The following is a 6,601-nucleotide window of genomic DNA, read 5'->3' as shown; positions in this document are numbered from 1 at the left end:
TTATTTGCGTGTTTAAATAGCTGATGTTCAGTTTTCTAAACGTTACCAAATGCAAAGAAATGCGTTTCATGATGCTCGCACCAAAAAGTTACGGCAAGTCACTTAATCATTTTAATGAGTTTTCGATAGACGATTGTTTGGCACAAATAAAGAAATATGTTTCCAATCATTCATGTCAATGAATTTGAATTTTTAAAATATTCATTTTTTAATTCAATTTTTGAAAAATTTGTAATTCCTTATAGATTTTTCTGACTAAAAAGATTGATATTCTATAAGCAGTGTGTAGCGATATTCATGTGAACGATGAAAAACAAACTGAGCGTGGCAGTGAAAAAGAATTGAAAGAAAACCAAAGAAAAGCAATAATTATACGAAAATTAGAAAAAAAACAAAATAAAAATTCAACGCAGAAAAAAGCGTATTTGAGAAGAACATTAAAAATTAAAACGAAAATGAAAAGAAAAGATCGAATAATCACTATAATTTAATTTTTTTCTTCTTTTTTTATATTACTCTTTCTCTTATTTTGTTGTCGTATAAATCGAAAAGGATAGAAAGAAATATTCGATAAAAAAAAGAAAGGAAAAAAAAAGTAAATTCACGTAGCATGCAGCATGTAAAAAATTGGAAAATAGAAAAAGTAAAAAAAGCAGAAGGAACTGAAAATTTAATTTCTCATTCTTTTGACTCGATAAACTTGAGGCTACATTTCGCGAGTGAAATATAAAGAAGAAGAAAGAACAGTGTAGTGGTCAAGAGGACGGAACATTTAGAATAAAAATCGACTTAAACGAAGAAAATTGAAGTTCTACATTCAATTCGTTAATTATCGAAATATCGAAGTCACGAATTTTTGCTTCCTTCGAAATAAGTGAGAGAGAAAATAAAGTAGACAGAGAGAGAGAGAGAGAGAGAGAGAGAGAGAGAGAGAGAGAGAGAGAGAGAGAGAGAGGGAGAATGAAACATTAGTTCGTACGTGGTTTTCATCCGAAGACGGTTCATCAGGAAGAAAGTGAACAGAGCTATCATTGTTTCGAACAGAAATTTAAAAGAATAGAATAAATTATAAACAAAAAAAAAGTTAAAGAAAAATATTGGTGATCGTTTAATTATTTTTTTTCTTTCCTTTTTTTTAATAATAAATTTATTTTTATCTTATTTTTTTTCTTTTTGCATTAATACAATCAAAAATAATAAATAAGTACAATAACAATAATCATTACTCTTATAATAATAATAAAAATATGAAGAATTGCCTCGTAAAATCTTCTTTATTAAAATATATTATTAAAACTATATAAAAATATTCGTCAGAGATCATTTTTTTTCTTTTTTTTTTTTATCTACTCAAAGAAGAATTAAAAACTTCTTCTAATTTTCTTCTTCTTTATTAATTTTTTTGAATTAAATTGATCGAAATTGTAGATGTTTTTTTCTTCATGAGAAATACTTTACGATCGGTGGTCTCTGGCCATTGAGAAAAAGTTAAGTTAAATTTGCAATATATACCGTTACTTTTTCCATACAAATTACATGGGCATATGTGCATCGATTTGTACTATGTAAGAGGCAACCTTCATGTAATGGTTAAGAATCTTTTGAAAACTTTAGTGTCGAGTTTGTCATTGTTAATGGTAATAATTATTCGTTTTCATCCGATTTTGTTAATATTGATTATCACTATTAAGAACAAAATCGACTAATCATTGCCAAATCTTCTTCATGCGTTACTACATTCCAAGGGTATATATATTTTTGAATTTATATACATATAAATATGATATATATATATAAATATTTAATTTTGCGATATTATCATTTAATTTTTTAATTTATAATATTTAAATATGAATATATTTATAATATTAATCATTAATATATAATTATATATACATTTAACTTTTTTTTAATAATATTTTTATAATTACATATATTCATATATATACGAAAATAACATATATACATATACATACATGCATACATATATATATATATATATATATATATATATATATTCGTAATAATATATATAATTATACATATATGTATAATTATATGTATATATATATTTTTTTTTAAGAAAAATAAATAATTTGCAGATGGAAGAAAAAGTATAGAAAAAATTCAGGAACGACAGGAAGAAAGTTTGATAAAGAAGAAAAATTTTGTTCACTTATCATCGGCTAAAAGAGAAGAATCGGTATTAATAGTACATAGAATGAGCCAATTATGAAATAATTATCCTGCTGGGTAATATACCATCTGCTCGTTTCATACGAAATTGAAAGGTTATAAAGGGTTTATTAATTTATGAGTACACATCAACACAAACATACGTAAATATTGTTATTGTCTTAATAAACTATTTAGCAATATTTGAAAAAAATTATCTCCTGTTTGAAACATTTCAGATTGCGTATCTTCAAAGTTTTAAAAAAACTGGTTTAAATAAACAGTTCACTTTGATAAATCGAGAAACCTCGTCATATATAAATAATAAATAATAAGAATTTTTCTCATATGAAAATACTCTTACTTATCTTTCTACGTATAATCGAATTTAGTAACTATTTCTGTTATTTTTAAACATTATTGTTTTTTTTTTGTATTTCTTTTTCTTTATTCTGCAGTAAAAGTTTGCTAAAAATTGTTTTTGTTTTCTTTTTCTTTTCTTTATGAGAAGTAATATTCACAAAGATAATACCTAGAAACTATGAATGAATATAGAATCCAAAAATACAGGAAAGTGTACCCTACTAAAATAGAAGAGTAGATAGAAATGATTTATACAAAAACCCTCCGTATAATGTATTCGATTATTACTGAGTCAACTTCGTTCGTTCATTTACAACTCATCCCTCTTTTTTGTCATCATATGTGACATATTGAAACGAATTCGAAAATTGTTATATAATTTTTCTTTCCTTTTTTTTGCCATATGAAACATTCAAACAGACCTTCGGATTTCAATCCCTTTTGTAGGCAATGTACGTTGTTAACTACCTATCATAAATAAACAGTCTTGGACGAATAAAATGGAAGGAAGCAGAAAGAACACAAACGTCGTTTCTTCCATACATAACTAAGAGATAAATGACGAAAGTGATGTCTATGATAATGATCGTACTGATACTACTTTGAAATTTTAGGAGGGGAGGGAAGATAATCTGATTGTCCCAAAAAATCGTCATGAAAAATTACACTTATTTTTAATTATCTTGAAGATATCCAAAAATCGAAATTTTATTTGTGAACTATCCTAACAAGTTGAAAGCTATATGTTCGTTTAAAGCCAAAGTGATTCGAAAAAAGTTACAAATTAATAAAGATACAAATATATAAAATAGTAGATAATGAATATACTCTTAAGGTAAATAAAAATTTATATATTTTTTTTAATAACGAAAAAAAATAGTAAAAAAATATGCCGGGGTACAATTAATATAATTTTTATTAACAATTTTTACAAATATAATATATGATCCGAATAATAAATATTTATTTTTATTATTTCATAATGTACATATAAATTATTTATTATTTCGAATATTAATGATCAGTTTATTCGTCATTGATGATTCGAAAGTTAACGAAATTAATGTTTTGGTAAATTACTATTTTGGATAATTAGTCCGTTCATCTTTACTAGTACGAAAATTAACAAACATATTTTACAGAAATTAATTTTCTGCTATGTATGAGTAAAACTGTGATTCATTATTTTATGCAATTTTATGGAGTTTATGGAGTTTATGAACAATTTTCAGTTTTCCAACATGTTAACAAGAGTAAGTGAATAATATTAATGGGCAAGAATGATAATCTATATCATTCGTAGATAGAGTGTGAGTGTATGTGTAAATTATAAGAACAATTACGAACTGTTGATTATTTAGCATCTGCAATATAGTGCAATTATCTATCAAAATGATAGTTATCTTAAACTTTTATCCGCCACTGTGGATATGAAAAAACAAAAATTTCTTTAAGAACTATTAAACAATTTTTTGACAAGCTCTGGTAACTCAGTGACATCATGTGATCACAGTATTGAAAATGATTAAGTAACACGATAGCGATGACTTGAGTCTACGGTAAAATTTTTCGGAACAGTGCAGGCGTCAGTGTAAAGTTATTGACAATTGGTCAATCTATCCCTTGCAGGTAGCCAATTTCGGCATCTCCTAATGAATGTTACAACTCCGATCTCGAATCAATAATCCAGTTTCATTAATAAACAATACACAGCGGGGCAGAAAGTAGACGCCAAACATCTGCACAGATGAATCATATGTTTATCTGAACTTTATTTCAAAGGAGACACTGTTCATCAGTAAAGTGGGCAAACACTCTGCATATACTTATATATACGTCCATATTTACATTCATATATATATATGATAGATGGCTATACATACAGACATACACAAATACTTCTATAATGTTCTCAAAAAAATGCACTATTTTTTAAAAAAAGAAAACAAACAACGTTCCTTAAAAGACCTAGATGCCAATGAAACAATAAATTAAAATACCTCAGAAATTTGTACTTATAAGCTCAAATTTACATAAACAATATTTCATAATAATGTATATGTTTTGTTATATGTTTTAGAAACATTTATTTTAGTGATACAATTTAGTGATAAATGTATATTTATTTATAAAAAAAATAATTAATTTAATTAAAACCGTAAGTATTACGTAAAACAATTTTGTTCTTTTAGGATGTAAGAGAAACTCAAATGTAATTTTGTCGAAAAATCAAATTTGATTTTGTGATCTTTTAGTAATTTTCAAATATTTATTATTAATCTTGATAAAATTATTTTTTATTATTATTACGAACACTCGATATAACCGAAGCAATGAAATCATTACAATGAAACAGAGGATTACTGGAATACCTCAGAATTTCGCCGAAATTTACGATACATTTATTCCTTTTTCTTTATTTATCTTCTTAACAGTTCCTTGACATTTGTCAATTTGATTTGTTATAAAAATTACTCAAAATTTTAGCGAGAACATTTATTCATAATGATACTCACGAAAATAAGGATCAGCAGGATAAACAGACAATCGTTAATATGATTGCTTGTAGAATTCGAAAATAATTTTTTTATCATTGAGGATTACGGTTTTTCCTGCAGAAGTAATTCAATTTTATAAAATATACCAAATCGACAAAATATTATTTTTTAATGACGACTACACGAATGACCATTGCCGTTGGATTGTATTACATCGGACGGGATGGTACCGAAAATGAAAATTGGTAATCGAAGATTCATAAGAAACAATTTTGTTAATTAAAAAATGTATATATCGTATATACAAAGAAAGGTTTTTCATTTCGTTATCTAATTTATTTCACTTACCAGTTACCTCATTTTCCAATATATTCGCAATATTTACATATTCGCAAAAAATTCTGAATGAGAATATTTTTATATGTAATTTTTTTTTAATAATTTATAACCGTTTATAATTGTTGTTTAATTGTAATTTATAAATGTGTATTGTTTGTTTATTAGCATCAAATTTTCATATAAAATTAACCTTAATTAACTCTTCGATGAAACATCATGTAAGAAACAAAATGTATATATTGTGTGTGTGTGTGTGTGTGTGTGTGTGTGTATATATGTATATTAATATACAGTGTCTTTCAACGAAAAACATCCACCATGATTATTATTAGAAATCTAGTGATTTTTGGAGAAAAATACCGGGAAAGATCAATTTTGTTCTTGAGGGGAACAGGCCCTTTTCATATATTCGTTTAACTAGTGTAATCATCTAAGAGAAATGACAGCCCCTTGAAAAATTTTAAATGGCAACAGAGATCAAATAGCATATCATTTGAAAAGTATTTTAATTCAATGGAGCTAATATTTTCCCGTTTTTTGTTTCTTCTCCGTGCAGCAATAAAGTCTTTGCTCAGTTTTACGTCAAACAGTATTCACCAGTAAAACTAGTACATTCCGGTGAATATGTGGACTAGTATCGTCGGTAACAAAATTATTGGTGCACTCATTTTATTAAATACTTTGACCGTAGGGTCAGTCACGAGATAGATTTATCGTATAATTCATTAAAAATAATTTGAATATGTTCGAAGAAATGTAATGGAGCTTCTTCACACTATACAACTCCAATACGGTGGCTTCTAAATCAAAATTTCCCTGATAATGCACGCTCTTTGATTTTTCGTTTCTATGCGAATATTTACAATTAGGAATATTGAAACCCAAACTTCATTAGAAGAACTTCAATAGAGCATAATCAAAGAATATTGTTAGATTATATCAGTCTATAATATTTGTCTATAATACTGACTGCCTTTCAAATGATGTGCCACTTGATCTCGTAGCCCATCGTCAAATTTGGTTAGGTGGTCAGCTAAATGCATCTGAAGAGGGGAGAAATTAGCAGAAGTTAGTCATAGTCGAAACTGCAAAGACAATCAGTTCTTGTCTTTCTATAAAATCGGTCACTAATTAGCTTATTATTTTAGATTCTATAAGAAATATACAATGCAAATGAAACAGTTAATGTATCGAAATATATAACAACCTCTAGTATGTTGCATTGG

Source organism: Vespula pensylvanica, chromosome 19 (genome assembly GCF_014466175.1).
Source record: "Vespula pensylvanica isolate Volc-1 chromosome 19, ASM1446617v1, whole genome shotgun sequence".
Lineage (NCBI taxonomy): Eukaryota > Metazoa > Arthropoda > Insecta > Hymenoptera > Vespidae > Vespula > Vespula pensylvanica.
This window is presented reverse-complemented; position numbering follows the sequence as displayed.